Source organism: Lygodium microphyllum, chromosome 27 (genome assembly GCF_053477565.2).
Source record: "Lygodium microphyllum isolate KBCC chromosome 27, Lygodium_microphyllum_v1.1.10, whole genome shotgun sequence".
Lineage (NCBI taxonomy): Eukaryota > Viridiplantae > Streptophyta > Polypodiopsida > Schizaeales > Lygodiaceae > Lygodium > Lygodium microphyllum.
This window is the reverse complement of record NC_141161.1, coordinates 118,632,620-118,652,257: the sequence shown is the minus strand read 5'-3', so window position 1 is coordinate 118,652,257 and position 19,638 is coordinate 118,632,620. Positions and strand designations below refer to the sequence as shown.

At 42.5% G+C, this 19,638-nt stretch overlaps 1 pseudogene; it reads left to right on the top strand.

The window, feature by feature from the left end:
* Positions 1-5,199: 5,199 nt before the first annotated feature.
* Positions 5,200-5,586, top strand: LOC148012754 (pentatricopeptide repeat-containing protein At1g03540 pseudogene; annotated as a pseudogene).
* The last annotated feature ends 14,052 nt before the right edge of the window (positions 5,587-19,638 follow it).

The window sequence follows — 19,638 nt, the reverse complement described above, 5'->3', positions numbered from 1 at the left end:
TCCATCCTTCATAGCCTTTGGATCCCAACATTTCTCAATCCAAATGAAAGGCTAACAGCCTCAATGTATGGCATTGATTGTATTCATTTTTCCCACCAAAAAAAAAGGAAAAAAGAAGAAAAAAAAAGAAGAAGAGAGAGAAAGAAAGAAAGAAAGAAAGAAAAAAAAGGGGGAGAAAAAAGAAAAAGAAAAAGAAAAAGAAAAAAAGAGCACACACGATCACGGCACCGCACCTAGGGGTCCTCAAATTAGGTACGTCTAGTGACCTTGGTCAGTTGGCTCCGTCCCTAATCCCCTAGCCCTTTGTGCATCCCCCACAATTGTTCAGGGCACATTAAGGGCAGGACATACCTAGGGAGCTCGCCTCGCCTATGGTTAGACCTATCACCCTGAACCACTTGCACAATTCTTTTGCACTACTCTCAATGCCATTACAATCCACAGTGGTAAGCAAGGCATGAAAGACAATGGAAAAGTACACCATACCTTTCACGCACTATAGGTAGTCACTAGCTACCAAGAGCTAGACATCAAGGAGCTCACTTATGCTACATGACCTTGACAAGACCATAATGATGTCTCAAGTAATCTTCAAGTGTACTCCCCGTCCTCATCGACAAAATTTTCCATCAACTTAGCCCCTTGCTTCACTGATTGCTATACAAGGAACTAGGCCGATAGTCTTCTAACTAAGTAATACATAAATATGCACATGTACACACTTAATATTCACACTATAACCTATACACGGTTTGGGTCCTCAAGTGCAGGACAATACTCCAGGCTTGCTTAGAGTTTGACCTGTCTCCCAAACTAATCCAAATATGTCTTGTGCACGATAAGAAGACTCGCACTACCCCTTAAGGAGAGACCACATGCAAGGTTTTCCAATTGCAGGTATAAGGTGTTGTTTGCTCTTCATTAAACTCTGACTACTTATCCCTTACCATCCGACAAGCCCACAAAGAATCGTCATGTGCAGAATCCCCAACAAACTACCACTTGTGCTGGCCATCAATGCAATCCCCAACACAAAATAGCCCTACCGCCAACTCCAACAACCTTCCACCAGCCACCTTGGCCACCAACAGGTCCCCCCGGACCTTTTACCACACCATCACCAACACTCCTCCGCGAAAACCACCGGCGTCCTTATCACCCACGTCTTCGGTGCATGCTACAGCCTGCTACCTACGATGGTGAGTGCCATGGGACTGGCACTCATCTAGGAGGGGGGTAATGTTAACCCCAACACGAAGAAAGCAAAAGGAAATAAAAAAGATGCAGGTCAAAGGCGGAAAAAAGGTAGCCCGACTGAAGAAAGAAGAGGAGAAAATGCCAGAAGTGCAAGGGCAACCTTAAAAGTCCAAGGGAAATGGAAAAGGGGAAAGGCACATTTTAAAATATAAAGGCGCACCCTGAAATCTTGTAAAAGAGTGCCAGGCGTTGGAAAATCCGGAAAGCTAAAACAGAAGGTAAAGACAAAGGCCAAGGCAAAGAGAAACGGAAGACAAAGGCGCACGAGGAAAGCAAGTCCAACTATTGTAAAAGAGCGCAAGCGCATCATGGTTTAATTCAAGGAGCGCCGGGCTCTCACCCGTGCAATTTGTAAATGTAGACGGGCGGTGGAAAGGAAGCTAGGAAGATAGAAGGAAAATGGGAAAAAGGGCCTAGGCTACAGCCAGCCATGTAAAAAAGGGGAAAAGGGGATGACCGCCCAAAAGGGATTTAGGATTTTGTATATAAAGTTGAAAAGTGAATGAGAAGATCATTCTTGTGTGTGGCCAAAAGTAGCTCTCCTCTTCTTCTTCTTCTTCTTCTTCTTGCTTGCTTGAGCTTGTGCTTGAGAGAGGGAGTGTGAGAGTGTGAGGGAGTGAGTGTGTGAGGGTGAGGGACCGAGGAGGAGAAGCTCTCCATCTTCTCCTCTCTTCTTCTCTTCTCTTCTCTTCTCTTGTCTTGCTCGCGGCAATGGAGCTTGGAGCTTGAGGATGGAGCTTTCTTGAAGCTTGCACTTGGATCGTGGAGCTACCGGAGTACGTGGGAGAGGAGGTAACTCGAACGGCATCAAGGTAAGCTCACTACACCCGTAGATATGGATGGCGTGTTGGCTATGTGAGAGGTAGCCATTAGTGCTCAGCTTGGAACGCTTGAAACAATAAGCAGTCCGAGGGTCTTGGCGGTTGAGTGAAAGCTCCCACAGAATGCAAAAGACAATAAGGTCATGTATTGGCTCTCAGTAGTAATTGACAATAATATGCTGGGACATATCAGAAATGCAGAGAATTCATATGCAGCTTGGACCATACTTGAAAGTATGTTTTCTGTAAATACAAAGGCACGAAAGATTCAACTCAAGCAAGAGTTGAATACATTAAAGAAAGGGAAGATGTCTATCAATGAGTATGCATTGAAGGTAAGAAGCATTGCAGATGCATTGGCAGCGATTGATGCAATGCCCGATGATGATGATTTGGTGTCGTCTACCTTGGGTGGACTTAACAATGAAAAGGCTTGGAAGTTTTTTGTAACTTCCGTATATGTCAGAAAGCCATTTCCAGATTTCGATGAGTTGGTCTCCCTTATGATCACTGAAGAGATCAACATGCAGAGTGAGACATCTGAAAGAAGTGGTGAACAGGTCTAAGCTTTCTACTCTAGTTTAGGGAGGGGACTTGGCAGGTTCTCTTCAAGAGGCCGTGGTATAGGACGTGGTAGTGACAATCAACAAACCAGATTGAATCACCAATTTGGCGATATGTAGGTTTCAGGAGGTCGTGGTAACTTTAGAGGCAGGGGGAGCTTTAGAGGAAGAGGTGGATGGCAGAATAGAGGCTCTAACAACTCTGGTATTGTGTGTCACTACTGTGGCAAAACAAGTCATATTGCAGCCCAATGTTATGCTAAGAAAGATTATATTCGGAGTGGTAAGTTGCAGCAAGGAAACTATGCATCGTCTTCACGACATAATGAAGACAAAAATGAACGTTTGTTTATTATGCAGCATATGCTGAATGCTGTTACAGGAAAGGGAACACATAAAGATGTTTGGTATGTTGATTCAGGTGCATCCAATCATATGACCAGCCATGCAGAATGGTTTGGAGAGATGCAGGATTTGCAGAATGCAGGTTATGTGTAGATGGGTGATGATTCAGGCCACCCAATTTCACACATTGGAAAAGTTTCCTTGTCCTTGCATGATGGTAAGACAAAGAGTCTTTCAAATGTATTACATGTGCCATCTATTACAAAGAACTTGGTGTTAGTTGGTCAAATGGTAGAGCAAGGGCTGCAAGTCAGATTTAATGCAAAGGGCTGCTTTGTAGAAGACTTCAATGACAAGTGCAGGTTGGTAGCAAAGGGAAGTAGAGTTGGACGTATGTTTACTCTGGATGCTGGAATTCCTACTATGAATGTTGCTATGTATACTAAAGGAAAAGGTGTTGTTGCAGATATTGAAATTTGGCACAAACGCATTGGACATGCAAATGTACAAAGACTGAAATTAATGCAGTCCAAAGGGTTGGTTACAGGGTTGCCTACTTTTAGAGTTGCAAAATTTCATAAGGTATGTGAAGCATGTCAGTTTGGTAAGCAGGCAAGACAACCCTTTTCACATGATAGAGATGTAAGCAGAAATATCCTTGATGTTGTGCATACAGACATTTGGAGGCCTACACAAAATGTATCTCTTGTAGGCAGTTCATACTTTGTCACATTCATTGATGATTGTTCTAGAAAGCTGTGGGTATATTTTATGAAGGAAAAGAGTGAAGCATTTGAGCACTTTAGAACTTTCAAGGCTGTAGTTGAAAGAGAAACAGGCTTGAAAGTAAAGTGCTTGAGGTCATATGGAGGGGGAGAGTACCTCTCAAATGAGTTCAGTGATTTTCTGAGGTCTCATGGGATAAAGAGACAGTTCACATGTAGGTATACCCCATAGCAAAATGGGGCTGTAGAAAGGAAAAATAGGCATATTGCAGAAGTTGCACGTGCCTTGATGGCTGAAAAGAATATGCCTAAGCATTTTTGGTCTGAGACTGTTCATACTGCTATTTATATTATGAACAGAACTCCCATAGCTGCAGTTCATGGTATGACTTCCGAAGAATGTTTTATAGGTAAAAAGCCTGATGTTTCACACTTGAAAGTGTTTGGCTGCATTGCGTATGTTCATGTGCCAGATGAGTTGCAGAAGAAATTGGATCCAAAGGCTGAAAAGTGTGTCTTTATTGGATACTCTTTAGAGAAGAAAGGGTATCACTGTTATAACCCTGTCACATGTAAGTTCAGAGTGAGCAGGGATGTCATCTTTGATGAAATGAGCAGTTGGTATGCATCTAGTGGTGATGCATTGGATGATGATGATGATCATGACACTCATATGCAAGCTGAAAAGCAAGAATCACGAACTCTTAGTGGACCAGAGACATCATCTGGTAGTCCTTGGTCTGGGAGACTAAGGAGTACCTCTACATCTTCGGGTGCATCTAGTAGCACTACAGGTAAAGACAAAGGAAAGAATAAAGTGTCAGAAGGCATTGATGCAATTCTTGATGGAGACTCCAGTAGCTCAGAGAGCTTGGATGATGAGCTTGGCATTCCTTCAGTGAGGACTCCAGGTGTACAGAGAGCACGTGTTAATGCAAAGACTCCATTGAGTGATCCAGTGGTACGCATGTTTAGCAGGGTGAGATACCCTGTTAAAAGATTTGGTTTTGAAGGTTATGCAGGTCACCATTATGCTTATATGGTGAAATTAGTTGAGGATGTTGAGCCCACATGTTTTGAGGAGGCTGTTGGTCATATTCATTGGGATGCAGCAATGGATGAGGAGATGGCTGCATTAGAGGCCAAAAAGACTTGGGATCTGGTATCATTGCCGAAGGGCAAGAAAGCTATTGGATGTAAGTGGGTTTATAAGATTAAGCACAATTCAGATGGTTCTATTAGTAGGTACAAAGCTACGCTGTCATATTGCTGCGCATTTGAGGTGTGAAAAACACCCAAAAGTTGTGCGTGTGATTTGATACTTTGTACATACTTAGTTGTTATGTTTGCTCTTTCATTCTATGCTGAAGACGGAGAAGAACAAGGAGTTTTGGTAGACTGGTAACTCGAGATGCAGTTTCATGGACCACTTTGATTGTGACCAAGGGTTCGTTTGAAAGCCTGTGGGGCAGTATAGGAGCATTCCCAATGGGCCAAGAGATACATGCTGAGATCATCCTAAGGGGCCTAGAAAGAGAGCGTTCTGTAGGGAGCATGCTGGTGGATATGTATGGGAAATGTCACTCCTTTATGGAAGCACAACAAGTGTTCAACAGACTGCCAATTCAAAACACAACCTCCTGGAATTCATTGATTGCAGGATATGCAGAGAATGGTAATGCTGAAGCTGCTCTGAATTGCTTTAGAAAAATGCAGCTGGAGGGCATACATGCAGATTCTACTACTTTTGTTCTTTGCTTAAAAGCTTGTGTTGCAGTAGGAGCCATAGATATAGGAAGAGAAATACATGCTGAAATCAGAAGATCAGGATTAGAAAGAGACCCTATTGTTGGTGACATGCTCGTGGACATGTAAGGAAAATGTGGCTTTATCAAGAAAGGATGAGAAGCATTTGAGAAATTGAGTGTCCATGATGTTATATCATGGAAAATAATGCTAGATGCCTATGTTCATAATCGTGAAGGTGATATGGCTATGCGATGCTATGAGGAGATGCAACATCAAGGGGTACATGCCAATTCTATTACATATGTTATTTGCTTGAAAGCTTGTGCAACCATAGGAACAGGACAAGGTATGCATTCTGAAATTGTCATGAGAGGTTTAGAAAATGATATTCATGTAGGAAGCACACTTGTGGATGTGTATGCAAAAAGCTTCTCACTTTCAGAAGCGCAACACACATTTGATAGGTTGCTAGTTTGAAATGCAGTCTCCTGGACTGCTCTATTAGCAGGCTATGTTGAACAAGGACTTGGTGAGAAAGTGCTGAATTGTATGATACTGATGCAGGTGGTAAGCCTGACTTGTATGATCCAGACAAGCCGTTGTAGACCAAGGAGCAATCTGATGCAAGTGCAAGACTAAGGAGACTGACATCTCTGAGGAAGGGACATGATGATCATTTCTGGGAGGGAAATGCTCTTGATGTTCACCCTATACGGACTCCTGATGCTAGTAGTTCTAACAAGTATGGATGTTTGACATTGATGGGAGGAAGTTCTCAGAGTCAAGCAGCAGGGCATTCTGTGTGGGATCGTATTGGGCCTGTTGGTCGCAATGAGGCCAAATCTGAGGTCAATAATCGGCCTCCATCAGCTATGATGGCCCACCACGGCCTAAAATGATAAAGGAGGATGCAGAATCGGTTTTTTTTGTCACCTGATGCGGTTATGGGAAATCGATTTATACGCCTGTCATGGGCAAACAGGGACGCTAATTTGGTGTGGAACAAAAAGGAAGGAAAAAGAGGCTTTTCTGGGGGAAAAGGGGGATGGCTGTCTTTGGCAGAGAGGGACGACGAACTTCTACTGGGAGGACAGAGATTTTTCCGCCCCTACCTGCAATCGAATCCACAAGGTATCCTCTGACGAGGATATGCGCAATCTTTGAATATTCCTAGAGTGGCCGACAGGCTCAAGTTAGCTCCAGAAAGACAAGGATGCTACTGTGACAGAGAGGTCGAAGGTGAAGAAGGACGAGGATGAAGAGGGGACGACTGATGAAGACGACACGCAGATAGTGACGACATCAATGCTGCATTCGAAGAGGCCACTCTAATCACAAAGGAGTCCCAGGAACCAACATGTAGTCTAGGTTGTGAGCAAAAAGTCACCAATCCTTTGTCGAGTCATGCCTCAGGAGGAGAAACAAGGCAGCATGTGCAATTGGAACAATACTATCCGGCTCCATTAGCGACACATGATTCAGTCTTGGCTGATAAAAGGTTGTTGTGGGAAACACTCAGTAGGTTGCAGGAAGCTCTCAGCTTGAAATTTGAAGTTCCAAAGATTGGTGAAAATGATGTAGACCTTCACAGACTGTACAAAGAGGTCACTCATCGAGGAAGTTCTGAAACAGAAGTATGTGAAGGAAGAGGAAGAGTGGTGATTTTCTGTGAATGGCAACAAGCAGTTTAACAAAAAAACCTTTGAGACACATAATTCCCTGATTTCCAACGAAGGGACTTCACTTTCTTCTTTACAATCCCTATCACAAAGTATCAGACTGATCAGGATTCACAGATCGAAGTGAAGGAGACAATATGATGCAGATCTGTGTTCATGGAATTCGCACCTGCAACTGGTCTAAAGTAGTATGATTGGAACCGTAAACAGATAAACGCTCTTTCAGTCTCTGAATTGAGAACTCTTATGCAGCTTCTGTGATCAAGGGAACTGGTAGTGCAAATGGAGGATTTTCTGATCTAGACAACAATGTATCCAGCAATCGTGTACCTACAGAACAGATCGGCCATAGTGATATTTCTACTACAAGAGACTATAGAGAAGGTTAAGGACGTGTCATGTGTATTACATTTGAAGAACTGAATACAAATGTTCTTCTGGACATAAAGATTGAGTTTGAAAATCTCAAAACTACATGAGTCTTCTGAAGAGTTATTGGAATGCAAAAATGATCCTTTGTGGAAGTCCAACTATTTCCTGCATTCACATATATGTTGGAATTTGAGATGTCTAGCATTCATCAGCTTTATGAAGCTTATAAGTGCCAAGTCTAGATGCCATAATCTATTCATATTGTAATGCTGTCATGAAATCCGAAGAATTAACTGACTTTTTCCATGAAATATGCTTTCTCTAATCATATGCTTGAGCATATATTCACAAAAAAAAAAAAACAAACCCGTCTGGAACTTGATGCTGTGTGGAAAATTGGACAATAGGATTATTTACATGTTGACTCTTCTATCCTGAAATTTGTCAAGATCCTCCGTGGTTGCGACATTGCTTTCACAAACCCTTCGAGAACTTTGGTGAACCCGACGTGAAAGCATCGCAGAAATTTCAGGATGGGAGATACTTCAGCCTCTATTTCAACCTCTTCTACAACTCCAGCTGCGTCTACTTCAGCTCCATCAATGACTGCTGTGTCAAGTACTTCAACAGAGGATCTAAAGCAGATTTTGCAGAATATGTCTATGTATATGCAGCTCCAAAATCAGCAGACACAATTGTATATGCAGCAGCAACAACAATTGCATCAACAGCAGTTGTCTCAGCAAAGGCAACTCTATTCAGAGCAGGAGAATGCAAACAGCGCGACTAAGGCGATTGAAGCAGTTGAGAATGAGAAGAAGCTATTTGATGGCCGTAATGTTTCAGCATATTTGAAGACATATGAGATCAAGATGGGGTTTTTTGGAGTTCCTGCTGGACTTATGAGTAAGTATTTCCTTCGTCTTGTCACACCTGCTTTGAGGGCAAAAGTGACTGATCTTTTTATTCAAAATACACATTGGCAAGATTTTAAGAAGGCCCTGAAAGAAGAATATTTCCTTGAGGACTTTGGTATGGCTACTCGGCGGTCATTCTGAGAGTGGGTCTACATGCCAAACAAAGGTCTAGCTACTTCAGAGTTGATTCGAGAATTTGAAGAAAGGTATAGTTAGCTTGATGCCATTGAACAAAGAGCATTGGATGTTGAAAAAGTTGAGCTTTTCTTGCAAGCTGCAGATCCTGCTCTTCAAGAAGAATTGGGTGAGCTTCTTGAGGATCGCACGAAGCCTATGGGTCTTAAAACTGATTGGCAGGATGCTCAGGATGCAGTCTCGACTTTTACCAAGAGGAGGATATGGAAGACTCACCTACAGAATGGTTCCATGACACCTACACCATCATCCATACTCCTGCTTCTATCCCTGTTATTTCTTCTCCTCCTCAGTCAGTTTCTTGACCTATGCCAGTGCCTACTGTTTCCAGTCCACCTATTCCTCCTGTTCCACGACCGATGCCTACACCTTCTGCTCCAAAACCATCCGCTCCATCGGTGCCTACCTCTCTTGATGACATAATCAAAGGCATAACAGATTTGACACTGGAGTCAGTCAAAGCGGAGTTGGTGGGAAAGTTGAAGGAGCAGTTTGCTTCGACTGCGCCTACTACTTCTTCTAGTGCTCCTACTGCACCTAGGAGTGCTCCTAGTGCACCTAGGAGAGATCGGAGATGTATTTGGTGCAATAGTACGGATCATCAGCATTGCAAGGATTGTGAATCTTTTCAAGATGCAAGGAGGAAGAATTTGGTATATTGGGGGCAAGATGGTAAGATTTGGTTGACTGAGACAGGAGCTCCACTTGCTACCAACTTTGGTAAAGGTGGAATGAAGAAGTTAGTTGATGACATGGCTGCGCGTACTTCTTATGTGACAGCTAGAGGTGATGCTTCTACATATGGAGTCCATATTGAGAAGGGATCAGAGACTTAGTCAACGCTATGGACTTATGCTATGGAGACTACAAACAAGGGGAAAATTCAGCAAACTGTTTTGACTAGTGCAGGCTCTAGCATCAGATCAGAGACAGGTTGGGACTCGCCTGTTGACAGGTACTCTATTTATGCTTATTTGGCTAAGTCTCATGGTGCAGATGTACTTGTTGAGGAGAAGCATAAGAGGGATGAAGAAAATCCAAGTGCAGCTAAGAAGACTAGAGGGGGTGAGTTTATTACTCCACCTACTGCAGGACCGTCTTCAAGACTAGGGCCAGATCGACAGATGGAAGATGCTCAAAAGAGAGAAAAGAGGCAAGAGCCTAGAGAGAGAAAGCAGCCAGGGTTCAGATTGATGTCCAATATTGAGACATCTACGGACATGAAGAGAATCTTTAATGAGAAGATACTTGGCAGTGAGGTGACTTTCACTATTTCTGAGATTTTGGGCATCTTGAAAAGAGAGTTTCAAGATCAGTTTCAGGAGGTTTTGAAGAGGAAAAGACATGCATTGACTACCACTGATACATAGGGAGTTTTGATTGGGGAGTTGGATGAGGATGCGGATGAGGTTATGGTTGATAATGCTTCTGTTTTTCCGCAGGTAGAGAAGAGGGTTCAGCCTATGCATTATGCTAAAATTGATGAGCCTGTCATGATACCGCGTAGTCACTTTTCGCGGAGCCATTGGGCTAGGGCAACTACAGAGACGATGGTGAAGATTGGAGAGAAACAGGTGCCTTATGTTGCATTGGTGGATCATGGTTCAGAGATTAATCTCATAGTTCGTGGAGTTTATGAGAGTAACAGATGGCCTATGGATGTAGAGCATGGGTGGCGTATGAGAGCCGCCAATAACACTGCAGGTGATTTGTATGCTGCTTGTCCTAGTGTCAGGGTTTCTATTGGTGATGTAGAGGAGGATTTTCATTTCTTTGTGCAGGATTCATGCTCTTATCCTATAATTCTTGGTCAGCCATTCATCAGAGAGATGCGCATGGAAACAAAGGTCATGGATGATGGATCTGCTTATGCACGGATTCGCAGTAAAGATGGTATGAGAGCAGTTCAGTTTATGACTGTATGTGTGAACCATGTTAGAAACAGAGATACTCTAAGAGATGCACCTTTGCCCACTGTGACGATTTGGGTTTTCATTAGGTACCGCTATTTCGCGAGACGACGGTGGTACAGAGCAGAGGAGATTGGAGTTCTCGCCTCCTGGCAGCGGTGTTTTCTCCTCCGGTTTTGTTGGAATTTCAGCAAACAGTTCGATGAGTTATCAGAAGACTTCTAGGTTGCCTAGAGCTGCCAGGCATTATATATGTAGGAAGGAGAAAATTTTGAAAAATGCAAGAATTTTGGAGGATGATGAGCACATAGATGGGATGTATGACAGTGTGATTTGTGCAGATACGATGACAGAGATGGGAGATATGCTGAAAACTGATATGCTGAATTGTCACAGTAATGTATTAGTGCAGTCCCTGGACATGTTTCGTGAAATTGTAGATTTTATGTCACAGATTGAGTCAGAGGCTGAGGTAACTCAGCAAAGAGTGTTGAGTGCTGAAGAAATTCAGCAAATAGAGCTTCCAGCTGGTTATGATCAGCTTTCAGAGATACAGAGGGCTGAAAACTTTCAGCCAACAGAGTTTACTGCTGAAATATTTCAGCATTCTGAGTTTGGGGCTGTTCCTATGCAGTCCATAGAGCAGAGGGCTGAGGATATTCAGCCATTGAAGTGCAGAATTGCTGATTTATAGCAAGGTTTATGTAATGCAGAAGAGCATAATGAAGCCAGGGTTGACACAAAATACAAAACTGTGGATAAGAAGGTGAAGCCGGTTGCTGTACCGCTTCCACCTGACAGTGATCAGCAAATAGAGAGGGCTGCTAAACAGTAAATTTTGAGGAATCCGGAGCATATTGGTCATAAATTTTCAGTAGAGACTCTTGCTGAATTGAAAATCGGAAATGGTGATTTCTTGCTACCCATAGAGAAGCAATGCTTTCAGGAGATGCTTGAGCGTCATGGAAGGGGATTTGCTTTTTTCTCGCATGAGATTGGATGTGTGAATCCTGATATTGTTGCTCCTATGGTCATTTTTACTATTCCTCATATCCCATGGAATCTCCGACCTATTCCAGTGCCTAAAGCACACTTGCCAAAGCTGATTGATTTATTGAATGAGAAAATCAGGATGGGAATCCTTGAGCCTTCATCTGCACCATACTCAAACAGGTGGTTTACAGTTCCAAAGAAGAATGGTACTCTCCGATTTATTCAGGACATGCAGCCAGTGAACAGAGTTACTATCAGGAATGTTGGTATAGGTCCAGTTGTGGATGAGTTTGCAGAGGCATTTGCTGGACGTGCCATCTATTCTTTAGGTGATTTGTATTCAGGATATGATCAGTTTCAGCTGGCTTTGGAAAGTAGGGACATAACCACCATGAGAACTCCTATTGGGCTTATCAGGATGTGTACCTTGCCTCAAGGTGCCACTAATTCTGTTGCGCATATGATGAATGCCATGCATAAGGTCCTTCGTGATTACATACCTCAGCTTACTATGCCTTTCTTGGATGATGTGCCCATTAAGGGGTGTGCAGAAGAAGAGAAGAATGAGAGTCTAAATGAGCAGGGATGCAGATACTTTGTGGCTAATCATATTTCAGCATGTGAGAAGATTTTGGCCAGGTTAGAAGAAGTGAACTTGACACTTTCAGGGCCAAAAATCTGTTTTTGGAGTGAATGAGGTTGTCATTGTTGGGCATATGTGTGGATATTATGGCAGGAAACCCTCACCTGATAAGGTGAATGCTATAGGCAAGATTGCGGAGTATTGTTCTAACACTTCAGAGGTATGGAGATTCATTGGAGCTTGTGTGTTTTATATGATTTGGATACCTCATTTTGCACACATAGCAAATTGTTTGTATCAGCTGCTTCGAAAGGGGCAGAAATTTTATTGGGATGAGAGTCACACTAGAGCATGCGGAAATTGAAGAAGTTATTGCAGAATGCTCCTACTCTCAGGAAAGCAGATTATAATTGTGAAAGGCCTATTGTATTGACAGTTGACACTAGTCCAATTGGCATAGGTTGGGCTGGGGTCAAGATGATGCAGAAGGAAATAGGTATGCTATTCGGTTTGGGGCGAAAGTCCTAAACGAGAGACAGAGGAGATATCCGCAAATCAAGAGGGAGTTATTGGGGATTGTCACGACTCTCAAATGTGACAAGGAGTACTTTATTGGAGCTTCAGTTGTGGTAGAGACAGATTGCTTGCCATTGATTGGTATGATCACGAGTTGCTCTACTCCTGATATAGCCATGCTGAGATGGATTGCATACATCAAGTCATTAAATCCAGAATTTAAACACATAGCAGGGAAGGATAATCCAGTGGCAGATATGTTGTCTAGAGCCAGATATGATGATGAGGAGACTCTACTTGCAAAAGAGGATGATGCAGAAATTTCAGCTACTATGGTTGATCATGTTTGTCATGTCTATGATATTGTGGCTTTCACAGAAGAACTCTATGTTGGAGATTGGTTGCAGATTGGCAAGTACCTTAGTACACTAAGCAAAAGAGATGAATGGACAGATGAAGGTTATTTTCTCAAGGACGGATTTCTTTGGAAGCATCAGAAGAAAAGAGGCAGATTACCTTTGCGGGTTGTCTGCGATAGAGAGACACAGTTACAGGTGATGAGGGAGTTCCATGAGAGTCCTTGGGCTGGTCATAGAGGAGTGTGGGCTACTTATGAGAAAATCAAGGAGAAATATTGGTGGAAAGGCATGTATAGAGAGGTTTCTCACTTTGTTGAGACTTGCAGAGACTGCCACATGTATTCAGTAGTGCGTCATCGAGATGAGCTTCATCCGACCTATCCGTTATGCATTCTTTATAAGTGGGTAGTTGATTTGGTTACCATGCCTATGGGTCTATGGCAGATGAGGTACATTGTTTTGGCAAGAGAGGATCTTACCAATCATGTTGAGGGCAGATCTTTGAGAACGAAGACCACTAGTGCAGTGTGTAAGTTCTTATTGGAGGAAATTTTCTGCAGGTATGGTTGTGTGGGTAAGATCACTGCGGATCGTGGTGAATTGGATGCAGATGAAGCTAGGGAGTTTTTCTCTCAGCTAGGAATCAAGTTGGCTCTAACTATAGCATATAATCCAGAGGGAAATGGAAAGAGTGAAAGAGGACATCCGCCGATAGTGAAAGCATTAGCCAAAGCATGCAGAGGACGGATTGGAGAATGGCCGAGACTTCTACCATTTGCTTTATGGGCTGATCGTATGACTCATAGTGTTACCACAGGATATATGCCTGCAGAGTTGATATATGGTCAGAAACCGGTTATGCCGACTGAGACTTGTGCTTTGACTTGGTCAGTTTTACCTTGGCAGGAGGATTTGACGAGAGAGGAGCTCTTAGTTCTTCGGATTCGACAGTTGGAGAGGAGACCTGAGGATATTCAGCTAGCTATTGACAGGTTGAAGGTTGCTAGACTAAGGAATAAGGACAGGTTTGACAGTAGGCATCGCTTGCGGCCTAGAGCAATAGAAGAGGGAGATTGGGTATTGGTCTTTGATAGCACCCTTGAAAATCAGCATACTGTACTTCGGAAGATGGTGAAAAGATGGTTTGGGCCGTACATAGTCAGACATGTCTTTGATAATGCAACATATGAGCTGACAGAATTGGATGGGACAGTGCTTAGAGTGCCTATTGCTAGAAAAAGAATCAAGATTTTCAAGAAAAGGGATGATGAGGACTATGCATTGGAAGAATTTTCAAGAGAAGAGCAACAAGAAGAAACTCCAATGGAAGAGACAGATGATATGACAGATAATCTTGTTGATCTACCGGAAATGCATAACAAAGAGATTGATCTATTTGTGGATCTTGATGATAATGATCATGGCTAGTTGGCCCATCCGGAGGATGCGTAGGATTAGAGGGGGTGGATGTCGTATTGCTGCGCATTTGAGGTGTGAAAACCACCCAAAAGTTGTGCGTGTGATTTGATACTTTGTACATACTTAGTTGTTATGTTTGCTCTTTCATTCTATGCTGAAGACAGAGAAGAACAAGGATTTTTGGTAGACTGGTAACTTGAGATGCAATTTCATGCACCACTTTGATTGTGACCAAGGGTTCGTTTGAAAGCCTATGGCAGTATAGGAGCATTCCCAATGGGCCAAGAGATACATGTTGAGATCATCCTAAGGGGCCTAGAAAGAGAGCGTTCTGTAGGGAGCATGCTGGTGGATATGTATGGGAAATGTCACTCCTTTATGGAAGCACAACAAGTGTTCAACAGACTGCCAATTCAAGACACAACCTCCTGGAATTCATTGATTGCAGGATATGCAGAGAATGGTAATGTTGAAGCTGCTCTGAATTGCTTTAGAAAGATGCAGCTGGAGGGCATACATGCAGATTCTACTACTTTTGTTCTTTGCTTAAAAGCTTGTGTTGCAGTAGGAGCCATAGATATAGGAAGAGAAATACATGTTGAAATCAGAAGATCAGGATTAGAAAGAGACCCTGTTGTTGGTGACATGCTCGTGGACATGTAAGGAAAATGTGGCTTTATCAAGAAAGGACGAGAAGCATTTGAGAAATTGACTGTCCATGATGTTATATCGTGGACAATAATGCTAGATGCCTATGTTCATAATCGTGAAGGTGATATGTCTATGCGATGCTATGAGGAGATGCAACATCAAGGGGTGCATGCCAATTCTATTACATATGTTATTTGCTTGAAAGCTTGTGCAACCATAGGAACAAGACAAGGTATGCATTCTGAAATTGTCATGAGAGGTTTAGAAAATGATATTCATGTAGGAATCACACTTGTGGATGTGTATGCGAAAAGCTTCTCACTTTCAGAAGCGCAACACACATTTGATAGGTTGCCAGTTCAAAATGCAGTCTCCTGGACTGCTCTATTAGCAGGCTATGTTGAACAAGGACTTGGTGAGAAAGTGCTGAATTGTATGATACTGATGCAAGTGGTAAGCCTGACTTGTATGATCCAGACAAGCCGTTGTAGACCAAGGAGCAATCTGATGCAAGTGCAGGACTAAGGAGACTGACATCTCTGAGGAAGGGACATGATGATCATTTGTGGGAGGGAAATGCTCCTAATCTTCACCCTCTACGGACTCCTGATGCTAGTAGTTCTGACAAGCATGGATGTTTGACATTGATGGGTGGAATTTCTCAGAGTCAAGCAGCAGGGCATTCTGTGTGGGATCGTATTGGGCCTGTTGGTCGCAATGAGGCCAAATCTGAGGTCAATAATCGGACTTCCATCAGCTATGATGGCCCACCACGGCCTAAAATGATAAAGAAGGATGCAGAGATTTTTCCGCCCCCACCTGCAATCGAATCCACAAGGTATCCTGTGACGAGGATATGCGCAATCTTTGAATATTCTTGGAGTGGCTGACAGGCTCAAGTTAGCTCCAGAAAGACAAGGATGCTACTATGACAGAGAGGTAGAAGGTGAAGAAGGACGAGGATGAAGAGGGGACGACTGATGAAGACGACATGCAGATAGTAACGACATCAATGCTGCATTCGAAGAGGCCACTCTAATCACAAAGGAGTCCCAGGAACCAACATGTAGTCTAGGTTGTGAGCAAAAAGTCACCAATCCTTTGTCGAGTCATGCCTCAGGAGGAGAAACAAGGCAGCATGTGCAATTGGAACAATACTATCCGGCTCCATTAGCGACACATGATTCAGTCTTGGCTGATAAAAGGTTGTTCTGGGAAACACTTAGTAGGTTGCAAGAAGCTCTCAGCTTGAAATTTGAAGTTCCAAAGATTGGTGAAAATGATGTAGACCTTCACAGACTGTACAAAGAGGTCACTCATCGAGGAAGTTTTGAAACAGAAGTATGTGAAGGAAGAGGAAGAGTGGTGATTTTCTGTGAATGGCAACAAGCAGTTTAACAAAAAAACCTTTGAGACACATAATTCCCTGATTTCCAACGAAGGGACTTCACTTTCTTCTCTACAATCCCTATCACAAAGTATCAGATTGATCAGGATTCACAGATCGAAGTGAAGGAGACAATATGATGCAGATCTGTGTTCATGGAATTCGCACCTGCAACTGGTCTAAAGTAGTATGATTGGAACCGTAAACAGATAAACGCTCTTTCAGTCTCTGAATTGAGAACTCTTATGCAGCTTCTGTGATCAAGGGAACTGGTAGTGCATATGGAGGATTTTCTGATCTAGACAACAGTGTATCCAGCAATCGTGTACCTGCAGAACAGATCGGCCATTGTGATATTTCTACTACAGGAGACTATAGAGAAGGTTAAGGACGTGTCATGTGTATTACATTTGAAGAACTGAATACAAATGTTCTTCTAGACATAAAGATTGAGTTCGAAAATCTCAAAACTACATGAGTCTTCTGAAGAGTTATTGGAATGCAAAAATGATCCTTTGTGGAAGTCCAACTATTTCCTGCATTCACATGTATGTTGGAATTTGAGATGTCTAGCATTCATCAGCTTTATGAAGCTTATAAGTGCCAAGTCTAGATGCCATAATCTATTCATATTGTAATGCTATCATGAAATCAGAAGAATTAACTGACTTTTTCCATGAAAGATGCTTTCTCTAATCATATGCTTGAGCATATATTCACAAAAAAAAAAAAAAACAAACCCGTCTGGAACTTGATGCTGTGTGGAAAATTGGACAATAGGATTATTTACATGTTGACTCTTCTATCCTGAAATTTTTCAAGATCCTCCATGGTTGCGACATTGCTTTCACAAATCCTTCGACAACGTTGGTTGCAAAAGGCTATGCCCAGACATATGGCATAGATTATGATGAAACCTTCAGTCCAGTTGCTAGGATGGCAACTGTCAGATGTGTGATTGCTTTGGCAGCAGCCAAAGGTTGGAGATTGTAGCAAATGGATGTGAAGAATGCCTTCTTGCATGGTGATTTGCAGGAAGAAGTGTATATGGATCAGCCAGCAGGTTATGAAGATTTAGAGCATCCCACGTATGTGTGCAGGTTGAAGAAGGCGCTCTATGGGCTCAAGCAAGCACCTAGAGCATGGTCTTACAAGATCAGAGAGTATCTTGTCAATATTGGCTTTTATGTTTCTGATGCTGATCACTCACTTTATGTGAGAAAGGAAGATGCAGGTTTGGTCATCATAGTCATCTATGTGGATGACTTGATTATTACAGGTGATAGTGATAGTGGGATTGCTGAAGTCAAGGATTCTTTGAAGAAGAAGTTTGAGATGAAGGATTTAGGTGAACTAAGATATTTCCTTAGCATTGAGGTGATCAGATGTGATGATGGTATATGGCTGTCCCAAAGATAGTATGACTTGGATATGTTGTCCAAGTATGGTATGACAACATGCAAACCACTTTCAGTTCCGTTGGAGTAGAATGTAAATTTGAGTGCTGATGTTGGGGATGAGATAGAAGACCCTACTATGTTTAGGAGGATAGTGGGAAGTTTGATCTACATGACCATTACAAGGCCAGACTTGAGCTACGATGTTGGTCTTGTGAGTCAGTTTATGCAAGTACCTAGAAACCCACACTTCGATGTAGTCAGATGCATATTGAGATATGTGAAGTCCACATTACATTATGGACTTTTCTATGAGGCAGGTACAGATGTACAAGTGTTTGGATACTCAGATGCAAATTGGGCTAGTAGTATGTCTGATAGAAGATCTACGAGCGGATACATGTTCTCTCTTGGTAGTGCAGTAGTTGCTTGGAGCAGCAAAAAGCAATCTACAGTTGCTTTGTCGAGTACAGAGGCTGAGTATAGAGGTGCTGCTGTTGCAGCATGTGCGGTAGTATGGCTGCAAAAATTATTGGCTGATTTGGATGTGCAGGTAGAAGGTCCAGTTGTCATTTATTGTGACAACATGAGCAGTATACAGTTGGCTAGGAACACTGTGTTCCATGCTAGGACAAAACATATTGAGGTACACTACCACTTTATGAGAGAGAAGGTACTAGCAGGTGAGATTAACTTGGTGTATGTCAGCACACAGGATCAGATAGCTGACATTTTCACGAAGGCATTGGGTACAGAGAAGCTTCAAAAGTTTCAAAGCTTACTTGGAGTTGCAGAGATGCAGTTGAGCTTGAGGGGGAGTGTTGAGATGACAAGCTCAACACATGTGGACATTGATGATGGGCCGCCTGGTTAGATGGGTCCACACGCCTACACTTAGCACGTCGATGGTCATTATGAATCTCACATGGCCACTGACTCATTACTTATTATATTCAGGTTGTTATAGCTATTTACAGCTGGCATAGTTATAGCGCCAATCGACTAGTGTAGTCGGTTATGCATTATTTGACTTAGTAGGCCACTTTCCTTTTATGTTGTATCTTATCTATACTTTGTGTACATTGTAAAGAGGGATGAAGAAGAAGAAGAAATCAGCAAGAAAACGTTTTGGCCTCCATCTCTCTTCTTGTCTCTTGAGTGAGCTTCTCCTTGTGCATTTTGTGTGTGTTTGGCGTAGCATCTTGAGCAAGTCCCCCCACCACGCGATTCTTGACAGACAATATCCTTTCCGGTGAGAAAATTGCGATTGTCATCACCTTAACAACAAAAAGTGATTTTAGTTCTTAAGGGAATATCACTCAATATAGGACATGCAAAATTAAAAATAGAAGGACAAGATACAAACCTCTTTCTCATTTTTATATATATATATCCACACTTGAATATTAAGGTCAAGGTTCTATAATGCACAAACCTTGACTTCTTTACATGCTAGGGAATAATAGGAAAATGGTATGCAATGCCTCATCATTTGCAATATATCTAATGGAAAATGATGTGACAACCATCAAGAGATAAATAGAGAAATGATTCCATGATAGACAGTATCCAAACTCCATCATCTCCACAACCACTACAAGATATAGACCTTATAGCGACGTTTAAAGCAACAAAAATACAAACAACAAAATTTGCCCCGTCGTCGCAAAAAGCGTCATTATTGACGACGCCATAGAATCGTCACTATATAGTGATGCATATAGCGACGCATATAGCAACGGTTACAGAGAATTTGCGACGCTGATAGCGACGACAATAGCGATGCGTGCAGTAAATTTG